We start from the raw sequence: 21,122 nt of genomic DNA, 5'->3' as shown, positions 1-21,122 counted from the left end.
TCCTTTCAAAAACCATCTTGACCTTCCCTATCTTTTTCCAAGTTAATCAGGTTTCCAAAACCATCAGAATTCATCACAAAAGGTCTGGGTTTTCACTGGTCCCCAGTAAAATGTCAGCAGCTCTATTTCAAGTGGGATAATTTTATAGTATTTTACTATTGTCCCTGTAAACACATAGTAATGGTGAAGGCTAATCCAATTTCTCTACCCAGGGTATCAACCTTTGTCTTTATTTTGTCACCAGCAGCATCTCTTCCCACATCTGCACATTCTTCTTTTCCTCATTTCTAGCCAGCTCACTACCATCTGCTTTCATTGATGGAGAAAGATATTAGAAACTTAGTAAATAATCTGTGTTTTGAAAGGTTATTCATATTCAAAAGATAAGTTTTGCCTTCCAGCTATTTTTTACCTACTGCTATTTTTAAAGGTATTTTTCTAAAAAGAGGGTCTCTCTCAACTGAAAAAATGTGGTAGACTTGTCAGGTTCTAAGGAAGACTGAAGGTTTCATGTAACCTTTATACTAAATAGTCCCTATAACAAATGCAGAAGAAGATGCATCTTATGAGAGTGAGGAGAGTTCTTACAGTTTTGCAGATAAACAGGCCCTATATATGACAATGCTGAATGAAGTGTTTGCTTTTGAGTCCCTTTGTAATCTTTCTGTTTAACTGTTATTGCTTCCTGAGACTTTCAACAGCATTCCTGTTTTCCATTGCAAAACAAGATAACAAGCATGGTTAGGAAACTCTGATGAACTTGTTCCCTGGCTCTTGTAGGCCGGCTTAGGCACTTAGAGTTTTATATCAAATAACTTCACATTTTATTTGCCACAAAAATAAAGGGTTAGTAAGAAATTCTATTTCTATAGGAAAACTTAGAGTCAAAAAGAATGTGTTAAACTTGTATAATATTACCTGGATCAAAAGAAACTTAAACATATGGAATTGATTCACTCATGATTTACAGCATTCAATTCAACTTTTTTTAGTAGTTTTGCTTTTAAGTACTCAAAAGCGAAGGTGTCAATTTTTCAGCCACAGTACAGATACATTTGAAGAGCTAACTCTTCATGTTCCTTAGCCTGATTGTAGATATCTAAACAGAATTTGTGTCTGTTTGAAAGCCTTCTGAAACTATTAATAAAATTTCAATATCGGGCATAAACCTTCTATATTTAACAAATTTTGCATACTTTCTCCATTCCTGACAAAGGTAAATCATTGGTGGAGGATTCTGACCTTTGAATGTGTCTCCATTGAACTAATCTCCAAGAAGAAGGATATGGTATTTTTTCAGTGTATAATGGACAATGTAGAAAGATATGAACATTACAATTAAATAATTTATTGTAATGTTCTGTGATTTTTAAATCAGATTGCAATTTTATCCTGTGTTGTTTTATTCTAAGTGTTGTTCCTAATTCAGATTTAAGTATTTATATAGAAGTATATATTAAGAATTAACACTTTTAAATTTTTTTTACTGTTTATGATTTTGTCTTTCTCTTTACTGCTAGTTATGTTTCAGCACCAGTAGATGGTTCTGCTTGAATTCATTCTTAAAGCTACAGCGGCCACATAACCAATTCTGCCAACTGCCAAGAGAAAATAAATGTGAAATGTGAAATGTGAAATGTGAAATGTGAATGCAGCTGAGGAGTTTATGTTCCAACTACTTTCAATGGGACTTAGTAGATTTCAAAAGCATTATCAACCATTGGTTCTTTTACTGATGGCTGTTCAGATTTTTTTCTTGTTGTGCTTAATGTCTCAGGCTCTATGATTTATATTTAACTACTTAATGATGTATTAGGTAAAAACATCATTTACATAAATTAATACACTACACATATATGCACAACAATACAAAATACATCAGGTTTGCTTCACAACTTCCCTTAAAGAAATTGCAGCCTTTTATATCAAAAATTCTCATAAATTGTAGCATACTTTCAGAAATCAGGCATCTTCTTTAGTTGCACACAACTTTATTTTTATCAGATAAAAAGAAACATTCATACGGGATAATGGAAGAATTTGATTTCGTATATAGGAAAAGATGTAAGTTTTAAATTCACATCTAAATTCCGGTAGATATACAAATATTATCTGTTGCAATGAAAAAGCATGCATAAATACAGTCTATAACATTTTTCAACAGAAACACAGGTGTAAGTTTACCTCTGACAGGAATAGCTGGTTCTTTGGTTTATTGAATATAATGGTGTAAGTAAATAGTCCATCATATAGACAGGGAAGTTGTGATACGTGTAACTATGTTTTCACTCTTAGAAATCATAAAGAGAGATTTTTAATAGCTACTAATGAAATGTTTGTTGCAAAAACAATCCAGCAGAAGATACATTGAATGTGACAGAGACCAAATAATCTCCACATGCTCCTATTTCATTCAGATGTTATTGATATTGAGTTTATTAAGCATCACTCCTTTTCCTGCTGTGGAAATATTCCTGCTTAGATCACTATACAAAAGATCAAAACTCAAAAATAGCAATGTCAAAATCTTTGATATTTTTAAGTAATAACCAGAATATTTAAAAAATGATGATTTATAAATCTCCTCTAACCTGCAGCTAATACAATCAGAGGCGATTGTTGTTTTAGTTTGTATAAAAGTTATTTGTGTTTTTCAGACTGAGACTTTACAGCAAAGAAAATCCTCATGAAGTGAGCAGAAAGATGTTTCAAAAGGACCATTTTTCATGTAAGTTACACCTATCCAGATCTGGTTCTTGCTGACATAGCAAACTTCCTTAACATGATCATGCTAATAATTATTGCTTATATCTGTCTGTATCTGAAGTTTAAAATTCTTGCTGATACATCTGCTGAGCTGGGTTTCTTTCTTATACTGGATAGTCTTGTTTACAGTTATGTTAATATTTTACTAGGGCTTAAAATTCAACATGATTTACAACATACAAACTTCAGACTCAGCTGCCCCAATGGTATCGCTACAACTTCTGTTGCTCCAGTTTGCTTGCACATCGCCAGCATCCTGTAGGCAGGTACAACAGGAAAACTCTTTGGGCTGTGCTTTCTTCTTCCACTTTAACCACTTTCTAATCTGGTGTGGACCTTACCTGCCATAAGCAAGACAGCAACTGAGAAGCACCAGGAAACCATATTATATCAGATCTTCCCAGCTGTGAGTCATTAGCTCCGTCCATGATACTGAATCACTTTCTAGAAATGGGATGATTCTGAAGAAATCCCGATGGAATATACACACAAATTCCTGGCAATCAGTAAGTGCTGGCTTCCCTTTATTTACTACAAGTTTTTTTCATTTCTTTTATATTTTATATAAATCTTCTGAATTCTCACAACATCTCTGTACAAATGTATTGTACTCCTTGGTTTTGAGATTTCAAGGAGACTGCTTTTTAGAGCTAAATCCTGTTGGCAATTGAGTACTTTAAATTTCCATTGACTTCAGAACCCCCAAACTAACTATTGATGTGGATTTGAATTGTAATTTTGTTGTAATGTCGGGGCTTTCTCTCATTTGTGTTAAACTTTCCACTACACAGAAGACAGATTTATTTTTTTTACATACTAGGAGTTTTACTATTAAGAAAAAAATATGTATTCCTACAGATCTTCACAGATACTTTTTATTTTAATAAGGATTTATCTACTACTCTTTCATCGTCAAAATATGTTCCTGTTATTAAATGCATCGTACTTAAATACATGTAAAATAAATATAGGATACAGATAGAGACGTTCAACTAAGTGCAGCTTTACTGTGTTAACTGCTGTAAATGTCCCCGAGAGCAACTCTAGATACTATGTCCTCAGCAAAAAGTGCTTGAACTTGCATTCTTGTAGGAGCCAGCAGTATTGTTTCCCTACCTGCTATAGTTACTTAACCAGTTTGACCAGGATATAGTATCCTACTGACTAAAGACTTAACTGTTCTATTGAGAGCCCTCCCTTTCCACAGCCAGAGTAAACGTTTACACTTTTTCCTAGGCAAAGCAGTAACAGTTCATGGAGCTGCCCTTCACAAACCTTGAAGTAGCTTTCATCTTGCTGGCTTTTGTCATTTTTTCCTTGTTTATCCTGGCTTCCATCTACAGTGACCCCCATGACAACAAAGAAGGTAATAATCTAAAATAAATATAGTACTTTACAGGTTTTATTAACTAATATTCTAATTATAGGGTTTGTGGTAAATCTTGTGGGTAGACTTATAGTACATAATACTTTATCTTTACAAATACCATATGAATGACAGAGAGCAGTCAGTTAAGGGTTCAGTAAAAGTCACAAGTGTAGAAATTGCATTAAGGTATGAGAGCAAGACTTTTTACAGCCAGATCTGCCCACTTGGACAGAGCTGTGCCACGTAGTGCAGAGCAGCGCTGTAAGTCACCTCCCAGTCAATAAGTGGCCGGTCTCTTGTTATAGGAGTGGCTTTTTTCCTAGCAGCAGTTCTACTTTGTGGCCTGAGAAGTTATAAAATGCTTAGACTGGCATCACTGAGGATGTTCTTGTAATCAAGGTAAATGCTTGGGTTTTTTTAGGCTAAGGCCAAGTCTCTCCTCCTCTTCAAGAGTGAAAATGCTACTAAAAGCATGGGGGGTGTCTTTCCCATTCAAAAGGTCTTGAAATCCGTAAAAAAACCCAACCCTTAAGCCAATCCCCTGCTAGTTCTACAAAGGAGATTTAACATAACCTTATACCACCAGCGGAGAATTCCCTTGTTACAGGCGTAGTTCTATCAGTCACCATCATGCCACCTAATCCCCTGTTGGCAGGAGCCGGAGTGCAAGCAGGGTGCCCTGGCCATCCCCACCAACAAAGCAGTTCCTTTCTTCTTCCCAACTGTTCACGGGATCATCCCAGCCCTCCTGAGCTTCCTCAATCTGGAGGAGGGGGGCAGGAGAGGAAGGAGGGATGAAGTGGCTGAAATAATCTCCTGTGGCACACAGTAATAGAGCTGTTGGTTTCTGCCGTATCTGATGGTAACTAATCCTGCGGTAAATTGATTTCTGCCTAAAACAAAACAAAAAAAAACCTCTGTTGTATGGACATTTTGCTGAACAACCCTATTGGAGTGTTCTTATGTGTCATCTCATAAAACTTCAGGCTGCTTAATAATTTGTGAAACAATAATGAGCAGCATGAAAGGTAAATAATTGTCACAACGTTTGCCGCTTGCATGCCAATTAGGTTTCTTTCTTAGTCTTCCGCTCCCTTGGATTTTACATCATTTCTACACAGAAGGGGAAAGTACCAGAAAACAATACACGTTTCTGTGGATAAAGTGTAGTTGCCATGAGAACTGACCTCATTGAGACAGCATGGACATGAGCAGTTTTTCCTGAGAGAGGTCCTTTGTACTGACATGGCAAGAATAGCAACTCCTCTAATGAGGATGGAGGAAGTATGTGCTACAAGACCTGCAGTCCCCATGGCAACAAACACATTTAGTGCAGGCATGAACGGGAAAATGAGACACACTTTCACCTGTCTACAACTGACATGTCTTACAACATTAAAAAGGGAAGCTAATGGAATCGTTTCGATTTTAAATTTATGCCTGCCAGCGTGCAAAGGACAAGGTTAGGTCTCCTTCCTTTCTTTCAGCTTCCCGAGTGTCAAAATTGCATGAGAACTTTTCACTTTTCTGTTTTTATCACTACAGCCATGCCTTCTGTTGGCAAAATAAAAGCTAAATCTTCTGCTGAGCACTATATGAGAGCAGGATCCTGATGCAAGAGCTCATAGGTGCCAAATCTTTGTGGACTCAATAGGGCTAGTTCTTCACATGCCAGGTTAAGGACAGAGAGCAAAAGCCAACAAGAATGCAAATTGTTTGGGCATCTGTAGTGGCTGTGTCCTTCTGAAGGAGATTGCAGCATGTGTTTCCAGCTGCCCTATGAGAAAGGCTAAACCTACCATCACAACTTACATGGAACATAATTGTCATGCCCTAGTGCCACTGTTGCTCTTCTGTATAAGGAATAACAGCGGGGAAGCAGTCTGATGGGTTCTTTAGATTCTTTCTGGTGTGTAGCAGGTAAGCCTTTACTTCAGTTCCTTTAACTATTTGACCTGTATGCCCCTCAAGAACCAACCCACAGCTCCTTAAAGCAAAGAGCAATGTGCTTTACACAGTTGTGTTCTAAGAAATATATAAGACTACAGATTTATTGTAGAAAAGTAAAAGGGAGCAAGACATTAATAGCTTATGATACATTTGCTGCCAAAGAGAGACAATCATTAGAAGAGCACAGTTTCAAGTAAAGTTCATGCAATAAATCTCCCACTGGAGGGAGTTCTCTAGTCATCGAGAGCCACTAGCTGCGCTGCTTGAAGAATTCTCTTGCGAAGAGCAGGAACAACACATGAATTCCTGGAAGCCTGGCACTCTCAGCGGTGTCTGCTAGAATTGATATCTCAAGTCTGAAGACTGAAATACCTGTCTTGCCATCCATATCTCTATAGCATGACAAGCTATTCCAAACACAGGTGCATGCAAGGGAGTGCTATTTACTTAGCAGATTTTTGCCTCAGGAAAACTTGATTTCATATGCACTAATTGCAGTTGAATAAATTTACAGGTTTTTTCCACTTACACAGAATAATCGAATGGTAATACAATAAGATACTAGCAAGCAACACTTGTCCATAAAATTTGTTTATTGTGATCTATAAATATTTTTTTTCCAGAAAAGAAAAGCAGTTATACATACAGAGGAAGAAAAGGAAGGATTGCCCATATTACACCATTATTTTTAACAGCTACTTAAGTTAAAATCACTTAAATTACTTACAATGCCTTTTTTCATACAGATGCCCTGATGTGTTCCCTCGCCACTGGTACAAAATCCTTAAATCTGCCTCTGTTACAGAAATCTAGGAAAGGATTCTGTCTAACAAGAATTTCTTTCCATTACGAACTGCTGGTGAGAAGGCATAGAGTCACATGGAATACTGCAAGCACCCAAATCTGCGGACAAAACCCCTTCTGTTTCTCTTTCTTATAAAAATAAAGGCTCAAGCAAGCTCAGTCATTACCCATTTGCAAAGAGCAGATTATTTCTAGAAAAATGACATCAGCAATTTCTGGAATCCAAAACTGCCAGAATCCAACCAAAGGGAACAATAAATGTTGTACATCAGCTACTACTTTACAGAAAGAAAAGGGTAAGGGCCAAGTTCTGAACACTGCAAGAAATAAATGAAAAAAAAAAGGTAACATTGGGAGCAATGTTTTTGTACTAGTAAGTAAACCTGATTACACCAGGGAACAAAATGCTGAGGAAAAGGACAAACTGAATAATTTTCTTATATTATTAGGAATTCCTAAATAATTTTAAATAAAAAACTTTGCATTACATTGTAAAGTTTTTCACATGTTTCCATGGAAACATCCCAGCTTCATCAGTCCTCACCTGTATGTTACCTACAACACCTACAAAGTATAATTTCAGGAATAAAGAGACTTGGCTGTGCACTTGTGTTTATTAGCAAAAAAATCAAAGCACATAACAGCAGTGTTAGATCTGTAGAAGGAAACCTGGAGAACTAATGTTTAACCTTTCTTTAGTTACAAAAGGACCTTCTTTGCCATCTTGGTAACAATGCTTAGTGACATATGTTGATTTGATTGTTTAGAATCTGTTTCTTTCCATGAGGAGGGGCAATAGCACAATCCATAGGCTTGACACATTCTGATCTAGAAGTCAATATTTTCAAACTCTAAACCACCAAAATAGTAAGGTTTAGAGAGTTTTCTTTTTATTTTGCTCCGCCCCATGTGGTGGCACAATTAATAATGTCAAAGACCATGGGATTACACAGTCACTTAATGTCTTTTTTTTTTCTGCTGCTTCACAATTCTCAAGCTGCTCTCAGGTCTTATTAAAGATTGTGTCGCAGCATAGAATAATGCAATTAGTATTTTTTAGGCTTTGTTATGATCAACACCTCTCTTTAACAACTGTTCCTTCTGTCATTAACGTTTGATTTTGCCCTGTGTGAAAGGTCTTTAAAATAATTCAAGAACCTCTCTAATAGGAGGACAAAACTATACCCATATTATAAAATATTCAGAAGTATCCCACCTATTTGAGTAGCAAAATGACAGTAAAATTTCAGTTAATTTGGTAAAAAATTATTTGAAATGTTGGAGTTTACATTCCTTGTTTTAAAATCAACCACAAATGTTTCTTACAACTCGTTTGATAATATAGCAGTAAAATGAAGGTATTTTTCAATACCCATTTTAAACACTGCAATAATATCCTTATGCAACTTATAATACAGTTTACACTACATTATGGACACAGAATATTTAAGTATTACTTGGGTTTCACAATAGGTATTTTTATAAAGTTTTTTAAATTTAATAAAATTACCTGAACATGTAAGACTCCTCAGCATGTGGCATATGTCCCTTTTACTGCTAGGAGTACTTAGAAACGAAGTTCACTGAAATCAGTGGGAAAGACTCACTTGAGCTTCAGAATAAGAATCCATTCAGAATTATTTTTAGGAATGACCAGTCATAGCACATCTCATCTCAGAATACTATAAAAGTGCTAAATAAGTAGCCATGCCATCCTTAGACATATAAGAGGATAAAGGCACATTCCACCTTTCCCTTATATTTTTCTTTATAATTGTAAGTTTTCTTATTTTCTTATTACCTGAGAACATCCTAAATTCATGCTTTGAGGAAAACTCACTACATACGTATCTGTTTCTTTCACTCAATACATATCTGCTTCTTTAACTCCTCCTCTAAAAGTTAGCAAGTATTTGCTAATGGGCACTGTCGCAGAAGACACAACGCAAGATGTACCTTTTAAGCTGATCCTGTATGTCCTGTACCCTGTATGCTGAGCAGGAATCTGTCTATATTGGGTCAAACACAACTCTGCACAAAGCATTGACTCCCAAATCCCACCATATGCTGGTCAGTAAGAGCCATCAGGGCTGTGCAGGAGGCACAATCTGCCTTCTTCATGCTGGGCTCAGTGCCTTCCCAGTGGTACAGAGTCACCAGAGCAACATAAACAAACTAATTATTCTTTTCAGAAGACTCAATTGTGCACCTTCCTCTGGGCAAGTGCACAAACCACAGCAGAAGCCTAGTGAATTCTACTTATTTTCTGCACACTTGCAACAGGATAGATTGTGCTTTCAGCTTAGGTTGTAATTTGGTGGATTAGCACTTGTTTTGGTGTCTTTCGGCTCCTTTGAGGAATGTACTGAAATGAAGTCTTCTACTTCCTCCATGAATGGTCTTAATTGCTAAGTGATGGCTGTGCTCCTGTCCCACTGGAGGACCTGTGCCAAACTGCTTGAGGGTTGGACAGAAAGCACTGAAAAGGCACATTACCAGGAAGAAGACTCACAGGACAGCACAGCAGAACCAGAATGAGTGCTTGGTTAATTATATCACTTACCTGGCAGGAGGAAAACCCTGTAGCAACAAGTGCTTTTCCTCCCAGCCTCCCATTCAATCAGTATCAGCACTGGGAGATGCTTCCATCCATCAACATCACCTGCCACTGCCCTGTCACGTGCAGACTGAATTCCGGATTTTGACTCAAAAAACAGCATAGTGAGCAGACCATGCAATGCCTTGTGCTGATCAAAATTAAATGGAGGTATTCAAAGACAGTTATATCAAAATCAAATACAAAATTCAAGGGGTCTGGGTTATTAGGAGCAAGATAGTTTTCTTTTCTTGGTTTTTTGGTTGGTTGGTTGGATTTTTTCTGAGAAAATATCTGGAGAAACCTAAGAGGCCTACAGCAAGTCTCCCCACACACAAACATATTACCAGGGTGCTTTCAGGTCATTCCTTTGCCTCCCAACATATAGGGTGTAAAGTTTACTAACTACCTTTGTGGTAAAACTCAAGGAAAGTAAGCCGCCTTTGAAAAGCACTATGGGGAGGATAGAAAAGAAAGGAAAAACAGCTCTATGTTTTCAAACTGACGATGTGGGAGTTAGAACTCAACATTAAGACTCTCCCAGGAATCCCTAAAGAATTGGTCTATATTATTTTAAGACTAAATTCAATCCATATTGAAGTCATAGTGACGTAGTCATAGTCATGCTTTTGAATTGTTGGGTAACACTCACGGATGGGTTGACTTTCATATTAAACTCAGAAGTACACAACAGTTTCCCTCTCCCCGGGAGGTAAATGTTGCAGATAAATAAATAGCAGAGTAAGTGCCAGAGAACTTAAGGAGTCCTTCCCAGATTAGAAAACTAACAGTTCGGGTTGGAGGAAGACAATATATAAGAACACTCCACCAGCTCCTGTTCTCTTTTCCTTTAGTAACATGATACTCTTGTACCCCATCTGTGTGAATGGTGTTTAGAAAGGGCTTTTTGAGGACTATGTTTTGCAAATACGATGGAGGTTTCCAGTTCTGCATGTGCAGAAGAATTCATATCGGAAAGAATTTAGGAAGAAAATGACTCACTAATCTCAGGGATGTCTCCTGGCTTTGTGCCCTAGGAAATTATTAAGATATTGCAAAGCTACCTGTAGGAGCATGTACTCAGACTCACTTTGTAGCTAGAAACATGTGAAATGTGTGTCTGAATTAGTTCACAATTCTGCATGGCTCTTATGTTCCTTTCTGTTCCACTGAGTTCCCATTCTACCTCTGCCTCCACAGAACCCAGGCAGCTTTCATCAAGTAAAGAATAGCGGTAGCTGTCAAAGCATAGATAAGTGACCTTAGGTAGGCTTTTGTACAACCTGTCGGGAACCTTGGAAACATACCTCAGAATAGAATTTGTTTTCTTTTAATTTCCTGTGTTCTTCACTATATAGTCTTGAATTCCATATAAATTTTGTTTGTGGCTGATGCAGTGGGAAGAAAAGGTGGGGGGAGATTTCTGTGAAAATGTCATAAATCTGTGCTCAAACTGGTGTAGAACAAAGAATAAGTTTTTGATGGATTGATTTCTAAAAAAACTCAATTTCTCTAAATATTTTCATTACTCAATAAGGCTGATACCTAGGGTTAAATAGAAAAATACTTTATAAAACATGTTTTTGAAATGTCAGGTCTTTTAAACCAGTATATTTCCTCATAATTATTTGATTTCATGCATCTTCCATCTAAAAACAGTGAGGAATCTACTAACCTCTAAGTTGAAGACCTCCGTATTGCCTGTTCCATAGCAGAGGATGCTCCTGACTTCCATAAACCTCCTCAAGAAGCGTTTCCAACATGAGGGAAGCTAACAAAAAAAACCCAAAACAAAACAAAACAAAAATCAAAACATTCAGAGATAGTTAATGGGATATTCACAGAAGATAATCTAATGTGTCACGAGGTGCAGGAGAAAGAGAAAATACTCAGGTGATACAGGTGATACAAGGTAAAATACAGGTGATACAAGGTAAAATAAGGCAAAGTTAGGGTAAAAAACCTAGCTGCTTTTCAGTGATCTCTTAATATCAAAAAAGATTTATAAAAACTGGAAACATGGTGAAGCAACTAATATCAAGGGCAATAGAAACTAATAGTGACTAGTTAATCACAAGCACCCCCCTCCTGGTCTACTTTTCTACGACTGTGCATCACCTTCTCCATCTAGAAACAGTCTACCTTGTCTGTTCCTCCATGTATAAACTTACACCCACATATATTAAACACAGGGCTTTTAAAACTTCTTTCACTGAGATGCCAACTAACAGCACTTTCCTTGCATGTGTGGCAAGTTAAGAACACTCACACAAACACGTGGGATGGCTCATCTGTAACTAGTCAGGCTGACATAATTTGGCCATGTTTGGCATAGGCCATAGCCTAAATGAGACAAATGAGACTCATGAGCCCGAACAGAAAGAACAATTCAAAAAAAGGTATATTACCAAGGCAAAGACCTGAGTCCTGTAACAGTTCAAATACAGAAGATAATTAAAGAACAGGTTAGACAAATATTTTAAGTATTGGATAAATGCATTTTGGAAGGCTGTAAAAATAAAAGTGCATATTTTAAAGGTAAGAAGATAGGTGCCTAAGGACTTCAGGACCAGTCAGTTATGGAGAAAGTAGAGAGGAGTAGATGGAGATGAGGGAATAACAAAAAACAAACAAAAAACCCCAAACAAGCAAACAAAAAAAAGGAAAGAAAATCAAACTAGACTTCACAACATCTAAAGGCATCAGCATTCTTCTCAGGGAATCTAATATTTTTCCTAGCTGCAAATTTATGTAGCAGGTCAAATATATGCTGGCCTCATTTTCTTTGATGGCACATTGTACAGATCAGATATCAAAGCCTAAGGATGTTCAGCTTATGCAAAGACTGAAATTTGAAAACAACTAGTGGTGGTCCAAGAGAAAAGAACTGGAAATGGGGTAACTCCCTAATGATGAATTTCAGGGTTTGGATGCTATCAAAGCAGAAACTATATTCTATTTTATTTAGCTAATAAAGGCCAAATATCTGAAAACATGGACTAGGATGCATATGAAACTGTAACATGAAGGAAATTAGTCAGCCTTCCCAGAGGAAAAGTGGACACCAAAGTAAAATAACATTGAAGAATGACAAAGTGAGACTTTTGCATAAAAATGGTTTATGAGTATATTTAAACATCTTTCACCTTCCTTCTTGTACAAAAGAAAATTTAAAGGACCACAACAGGCTGAAGATATTGCAGTGTGAAAATAAAATGGAGGGAAAAAGTCGATTTTCAGACAATAAAAATATGAAACTGTGGTGAGACTACAAATGAAAGATGCTGTTGAATAATCCTTCAGTCTTCATCTCTGTTTTATGCTCCAGACACATGGATACTATGGAGAAAACTGCAGAATTACAGACTAATGAGCTTAGCGTGCCATGGTCATATCAGTTAGACCCCAACTTACAATAAATAATAGAAAAGTGGAGGCTGTAAAAGAAGGAAATTAATACTGATATGCAGAACCCAGAATGAAATAGTGAGTTTATACTATAGAGTAGCATCAGATTTTTTTGAGAGAATAGGAAGACTATTTTAATAAAAGTCAGAAGGCATATTGAAACATGGGTAAGATATCCTGTTCTAATTTTGTTACACACTTGGTATTTTTTAGGATTGTAAGTCAAATAATGAAACCACTGCTCAGATAATAAACGTGAACAAACAGAATAATACTGTCCTAAGATTCATATGTCATATAGAAAGCTATATCCAAATGCATTTATAAATGAGCAAAGTGACCTTTTGAACAAGTTAACAGAAGTGGGAAGTAGGATACTCAATATGTCTGTGACATTTCTTCATATTTTCCAATATCAGAAATATTTTAAAAGAAACATAAATGCCAATAGGATTTTGAGAAATCAGTATCAGATAACTCTGATAGGAATATCCCATGATGGTGGCATTCTGAAGGAAAACAAATTCATTAACAAAAATGCAATACACTTTAAAAAATCAAAATTTTAAAAAATATATTTACACTTAAAGATATCTAATATGTTGGTAATACTTCCAGGAAGTTCTCTGTCTGCTATTAATGGCAAATGGATTCATAAGAATTTTTTTTCAAAACCTTAGAGTCTACATGTATAGACAATTCAATAGATTTAAAAACAGTAACATGAGAAGTGTTGCAACTGTTTCACATGTTTACAGTTTATTGACCATTTTATTTTGGCACAGTATATCAAGGATATAAAATTAAATATTTTTTTTAATACTTATGATAACATTAACAGCCAAGAAAAGACAACGTTATAGAATCTTAGGCTTTGATTTTATAAACTCAGAACATGAGTTCAGATTTACAGCTCTTATTTCTCTTGATTTCGGAAAATTCCCTACTACAAATCACGCTAATGAAATGAATGTTTAACAATGCTGCACTACTTATTTACCTATTTTAAAGAACAGTACTTAATGGTATTTAAACCACACTGAAAACCAATCAAGTTGTAATCCTCCATAGTGATAAAAGTTTATTCCTTCTGCTATCATGACATAAGGTTTTAATTATGCTTTGGAATTAGACTTGCCAAATAAGTTGCTAGTTCTGAACATTTTTTAAGTATTTTAATTCTAGTGGAGAAAACACGTAGTTCTATGCCCGTAGAAATATATTCACTGCTAAAAAGAGAGGTGGTGTTTAACATTAGTTTGAAAGCATTAATTCCTTATTTAGGGATACAGAACAATCATGACACAACTTTCAGTCACAAATAGCTTGAAATAAAGGGAGGAACATTCTTTATTATCCTGTATCTTTTCCACTGTCCATAGAGTTAATGTTCTGCTTTTGGCTCACAGTTACTTCTAATAAAGAAACAAGAACTTGAGAAACACACAGATGGCCAAATACTATCAATTATGTGGGTTTTTTTATGTGGGTGGTACATAAAACATCGCTGCTTCACTCCCTCATGTCAAGCCAAAAATCAGAAGGTACTTGGTGCTCGATAAGCCTTTTGCATTTTCTATTTTTAAGGTATGTCAAGTAGGAAAATTTATGTAACATAACTTCTCTATTCTCCCCAGAGGAAAGCTCCACACAGAAAGATTACAAGAAAAGGAGCAAATCCAAGAAGAAAAAGACACATCCAAGTATGACTGAAGTGGTTTAGAATATTACCCAAGTTCACTGAGGTAGCTCTGGAAGCTCGCCACCTGAAGACAGTGAGAAAAAGGAAGTGAGAAAGGAAGAACCTGATCATCCATCAGATGGAATCCAGACATGACAATTAGAGTTAATGAACCACGACCCATGAAGCTGCTTCAGCACCTTTTTACAACCCCACGTCATGGCCTTAACAAAACCACCAGGGCTTATTTTACAGAGCACATCTGCTCTAAATTCCAAAAGGAGAAACTTTTAATTCAGAAGATACGTTTGGTTTCTTCCACACTTTTCAGTCATGTATATTTAACAGTAGTGAATTTACTTTTCTATCTGTTCAGTCAACAGAACATAGGCATCAGAAGTTTTTTTTTTAACAATGAGACTATTATTGTTGTAGTTATTTAATTTACATTAACATTAATAAGCTGCTGAAGCTGACTGAAAAGTACCAGGCAAATATTTTTTTATATTTTCCCAGTACCATGGCATCTATTTTCAAGAACTGCTTTTGACTTCAGATATTTAGAAAGTTTATAGTATGGTCTACAAAAATTAGGTTGATTTGCTGCACTTGAAAGGTGCCTCAGCCTTCATACTGAAGTCCTCCATTTCTTCACAGGGCTAATGATGCAATACCCCTTTCTCCCTCAAAGTCCAGATATGCTGAACTTCTAAGGCTGAGGTTGGAACTGATCCTTCTTGCCCTACAGACAAAGCATTTCTGCCATTTTTCAGTTTTTGGATCCTACCCATTTCCTTAGGTCTCAAGGACCAGTAGTACACCAGCACTGCTTCTTGTATGTACAAGTGAAGAGAAGTGAGGGAAAGAACAAATAGCTCACAGACTAATTGTTTGAAGACTCCCTTTTGCATATTAGGAGATAACTGGAAGAGCTGTGAGCTGGGCTACAACATATAATATATTCAGGGAAGGAGAAGTCATTTTGTTCCTCGCCATAGAGACAAAAGTGAAAATATCAAGAAGTTGACCTTGTTGTAACACAAAGCTTCAGATGGTAACTGTTGAGCAGCCTAATTTTGATGCATCATTTTCAAAATGTCGGTGCTTTACAGAAAAGTAAAGAGAACGTCTTATTCTGTCAGATAGCTAAGGTTAAATAAAATAAAACCGGGACTTGGGTTTAATACTAGCTACAATATGATGCACTTTTTCTTTCTAGAAAAAGAGGATAAGACAAGTTCTTCAAGAGCCTCTCAGCATTTTCCCCAGATCATCGCAATGCATGCATTTCATCTTTTGCGATTATACATAATGGAGGATTAATAATGGATCGTTAATTCTTGTTTTTCCATATCAGACATACCTTTCCCCACCCTCCTCCTAAGATGTTCTGCCAAGTATGCAAGTCCATCAGTTTGCAGTGTTTTCCTTACCCATAGCAGAGAGCTTCAAGTCTCACTACATGCTAACTTCCCTGTCTTCTCCAGTAACATTGCCACACTGCTTTCTCTTCACCCTCAACTACATTTCCTGATGTTTCCTCAAGCCCCTACCTGTCTTCTCCAAACAGGGAGCATGAAATACCAGGAGGGGAAAAAAGGCAGATCCCTGGGAATCTAAATCAATTTAACATTTCAGAAACTGAATTCACCCTCTTTTTCTAGACTATATGTTTAGAATAAATTGTTACAATCCCCCCAAGTTCATATTAACCATTAATTTAAAAATTAATCAGCTGCATATTAATCCATTACCAAATTAACATTAGACCCATTTGCTGGAAGAATAATATCATATTTTTATTTGTCAGCCCAAGGTCTGAAATGTATAAAGTACTAGCACAAAAATGGGTTTCCAAAAACAAATCAATTCACTGTGAAAACTGGTATCTAAATTACAATTGCCTTCCGGTAACGGTAGTTAATTCCAGGAATCCTTGTGCAGTTTACACCTTGTCAAACCCTCCTACAGCAAAAAAACATTATTCCACTCTTCTTTTAATAAGCAGAAAATATGAACCATGTGGGCAATGTCCTGCTTTGCTTGCAGGAACTCAGTGGGAGCTGGTACCTCATACAGAAGACCTTCCCACTGTGCTCCCCAGGGTTCAGAAGCCCACAAAGGCAAGATGCTCCATGCAGAGCAGACGCTTGCAAGAGCTCAGAGACAGTGTCTCAGGGCCAGCTGCATCCCAGTCCCCTCTTCTGACCAGGCTAAAAAGTGATTGGTCACATCCTGCTCCTGGGGAAGACAAAGGTGTCTCAGAAGTTCGTACCTCTTTAACTCTGAACTGGAAGAACACAGCTTGGTCTTGAACATGGAAACGTCTGTGGTACGGACCTCATTGGAAGTCATTTCCTCTCAAGGGAAATGGTTCATAGAGCTTTGTATTATACATTCTTTCCACATCTTAATTAGCAGGTTAAATAATAAATCACTTCATTTTATTGTAGCAAGTTCTCACAATGCAAAACCAAAAGGTCTTAACACTATTTTAAATGGCTGGGTAATAAAAATCCCTGTAAACTATCTCTCTCAGTAGACACATTATTGTTAAAACAAGTTCAGTTTTCTTTAAACGTTACTGGTATTGAAAACTTGGCCAAACAAATGAAATCAAATAAAAAATGGGCAAAATTTAAAAATCAGCAAGATATAGACTGATTGCTGCAAATATCTTCTGCCTTGCTTAAACATCAAATTATGTTTTAAAATATGTGTTCAGAGATCACATATTACATAGTGAATAAACCACCCATGGACCAGCTATATGACATTTTAAAGGTCCTCTACTAGGCATTTCTAGTTTAATGCGCTGTTTACAAGTAATTCTAGAATGAATTAACCTAACAAGGATACAGATTCTTGTATTTTTTATTTCAAAGCAACAGTAAATTGGATTTCTTTGTAAATTGAGTTTCGTTGGTCTTTAATTATTATTATTGTTGTTGTTTTGAAGACATTTAATATACAAAGCAGTTATTTTTATTAAAAAGAAACCACTGTTCTTCATCCAATGTTCTCATCCAAAACAACTCAATATTTGTACAGAGATACAGCCAGGGAAAAGGAAAAAAAAGCATTTGACACAAAGATAAGAGAGCACTTAACAACTCAGAATTGCTGCTTGGAAGATCCACATCAAACATACACATTCATGTGACTTGCAGTCCAAGCTTCTGCATACATTCCAAACAGAATTAAAGTGAACTTTCCAATCTTTTAACATAGAAGATATATAAGATTCAGCTCCCAGCACAGTAATTGTATTACAAAATGTGTGCTAATTAAATTACTGAATTAAAAAAAAAAAAAAATCTATGTGCACATACTCGATCCGTGTTTTCAGTAATCTATGTCCTACTTGCCATGCTAAGACAGACATAGTTTTATGAAGATTTATAACCTCACTTTCAAAGGTGAGAGCACACGAGGATTGGATGCCTGGTAACTCTAATAAAGACAGTAAAATATTGCCCTAAAATGAAAAGAGGTGTAAGTGTGAAAAAGCACTGTGTTCTTATACTGAAGTTGCTATTGCAAACAAAAGTTTCTGGTAGGTAGAGATTAATTTCAACTTTGTTGCTTAACACAAAAACGAACATTAAATACTGACAAGAAATTTCTCTTCACACGAAGATAGCCTCTGAATAGATCATCATATACTTTGGATCTTTTTTTTAGTTAGGAATCTGGCTGTCACCACTTTTAAGTTGAATTGTGAAGAAACTGCTTTGACATAAGAATATCCACCCAGGAGCTGCATTACCTTAAAAATGTTTCATAGCAAATTAACTTAACATTCTTGTACAGGGAAAGACTGAGTCTTTCGCAAACAGGTTGAAAGATACCACTGTACGAAGGTAAAATCACTTCTTACATTATTGCCCAGTCACAGTAAAACTAATTTTAATGATTTGTAGTTATAAAAGCCACTGGGACATTACGGGCATCATACAATTCTCACCTCATTACTCACCTAACCATTAAGAGACGGGAAACAACCATTCAGGCACAGTAAAGAGGAAGACCTTTCACTAGTGACATGCGGTTATACTTTAACAGATTAAACTTCTGTACTCTCTTCTATTATTATTCACAATTCAGATACTGTTATGCTTGATTATGTTCTGTAAAAGGACAACACATCATCTTACACCCTGAACAGCTGCAAACATCCCTGCAGGTAGTTTCTGCACATTTTGTGTATCTTCCTTTTCCTGTCAGTAATAACACTATTACTTCTATCATATATGGTAAAAGTCTTCCAGCTGTGGAGAACCCAAGGAAAAATCCTGCCATTAGACAAGCCTTTCCTAGAATGTAAATCTGGTTCTGTTGAAGTCAGGAAGATTTTCACAGCTGAATTCAGTTAGGGGACAACTTAGACTTAATAGCCCATTCCTTCTCACAGCACAAGTTAGGGAAGAGAAATTGTAACGTTGAGAGTGACTTGTTCAGCCTTGTGGCCACATCCTCAGGGCTGACATTAATTCATCTTTTATTAAAAATTCCCATAAGAGTGACTCCAAAGGGGAAGCAAGCCTTTCGAGTACAGATACCACACAGGTGAAGTAACTATTTTCTTATTCTGAGATTTAGTAGCTATTGCTCCTTAGTTCTACCCACAAAGTGTACTATTTCTGCAATGACTAATATGTGTAGTTCCTGCTAACTGTTGTTCCCCATATCAAGCTTTAGTAGGTTACTAACAGTAAGAAGCAGGAAAGAAAAACCTTTAGTTGAGAATTCTAATTTTAAATACCAATGGGAAGTACATCACCAAAAATATGGGCGTAAGCCTTGAACTTTAACAAGGTAATAAAAAACAGGAAGAAGGAAAACAAATGTGTGAGAACAATTATTTTACATAAAATTACATAAAAAATTAATCATACCAGATTACCATTATAGCAGAACAGAAATTTGTATATAGTAGTATAGCAGCTGAAAAGCATGAGGTTATTTATTTGTACACCTGAATATATGTTTTATTATAACAGACAGTATCTAATGAATCTTCCAAAAATTCTTGCAGCTATAGACTTCTGCTTCATTTTGAATGGTAATATTTTTATGTTATCATGCAAAATATTCAGGTTTTGATTCTTAGTACTGAGTCATTTAGTAGTATCTCTGACTCTCAACAGCAGTATGTAAATTTATACCAGCTGGTGATCCAGTCATCAACTTCTAGACAAACACAATACCTTTAATTTATTATTCTTCTTAATATTATTTCACACACATATATATTTCAAATTATTTTGCTGCAGGAGAGCAGCTCTTATCCATCACAATCAGAGAAGCTATAACATGAAGAATGACTGCTTCACAGCACAGATACTATTTCTGCTGTCTAATACTCACGTAGATTTTTAGTCTCATGATTGATTTGTGCCACAACCAATCCAGTTCAAAGCTAATGATATGTAAAGTGTTAACCTTGTCAGCTGAATAAGATCTTTATATTCAAAAAAGTGAGCAATGAGTGGACAGAGGCACTGACAGACACTTCCATGATTCCTAGGAAAACACATTTACAGAAGACAATTCAGAGCATTTCAATGCAACCAAACTCTTACAGCTACACTAGCTGTTCCCCACTAATTTTCTACATGAGCACTCTTGAAGAGTGGTGATTTTTACCTCTTAAGATTAACCCACTTTTGAAGAAGACTAAAAACAATGGTTCAAAAGTAATACCTTCTGCATACTATTTTCTCGCACCAGAAAATTCTTAGTAAGCCATCTCCACCCATTTCCAAACCAGACTACTGGTGACTCTCTTCTCTTTCACTTGAAGGTAGTGCAGAAGCCTAGCTCACAAGTACTAACGTAGCTGTGTCATATGAATTGATATTTGACCAAGTCTTACATTCATCTTAGTATTTTCTGAACAATTAGCAAACAAGGGAAACAAACAGGAAGAGCCTGTTTGGAGAACCCTCACTTTGAAGGGCTGACAAAAGCTGCCTCACTACAGCCATTGCAGCCAAATGATGCTTTCTATGACTGGCAGAACAGAGCAGCACACGGTATTCATAGGGGATCCCTTTGATCCCAGGAGTACCATTTACCTGTGTTACGGGTCATTTAATTATTTGTCTTCTCAGTCAATATCCTTTGATGTAACAAATTCAGGATGCAAATGCTGCAGTATACAGAGAAGTAATTAATTCCAGCAATAATGTCTTCAAAGATGACGTTGCAATACAACACAGAAGAAAAAGCCCCTAAAAAGGAAAGAAGTTAGACATAAATTGTGTATCTCTCCAATTTGGCTAAGAACTAAACTCTGCATACTAATTTAAGTGAGTAATAAGAGAAGTTAGCTACAGAGTGCAGCCTTTTTCCTTGTTTTATATGATACATGTCAAAATGTAATCGGCAGATGTAAATTCATGGGACTATATGTTTACATATTCTAAAGAAATGTCATATTAAAGCACTAAAAATAGCACTCACCTATTTTTTAAATGAAAGCATTCAGGATGTATTCTCATTCCTTTCCTAATAACCCTCAAAGTACAGTGATATTGAAGCCA

The 21,122-nt window shown here is 36.2% G+C and overlaps 1 long non-coding RNA gene across 1 annotated transcript in view; it reads right to left on the bottom strand.

Annotated features, from left to right (window-relative positions):
- The window catches only part of LOC139827810 (uncharacterized), a 33,873-nt gene extending 13,070 nt beyond the window's left edge, over positions 1-20,803 (bottom strand). Inside the window, exons 1-2 of the long non-coding RNA XR_011738810.1 lie at positions 20,655-20,803; positions 11,161-11,256 (exon numbers count right to left, since the gene is read on the bottom strand). This is a non-coding gene — a long non-coding RNA (uncharacterized lncRNA). The remainder of the gene's footprint in view (positions 1-11,160; positions 11,257-20,654) is intronic.
- Positions 20,804-21,122: the final 319 nt, after the last annotated feature.

Source organism: Patagioenas fasciata, chromosome 4, assembly GCF_037038585.1.
Source record: "Patagioenas fasciata isolate bPatFas1 chromosome 4, bPatFas1.hap1, whole genome shotgun sequence".
Lineage (NCBI taxonomy): Eukaryota > Metazoa > Chordata > Aves > Columbiformes > Columbidae > Patagioenas > Patagioenas fasciata.
This window is presented reverse-complemented; position numbering and strand designations above follow the sequence as displayed.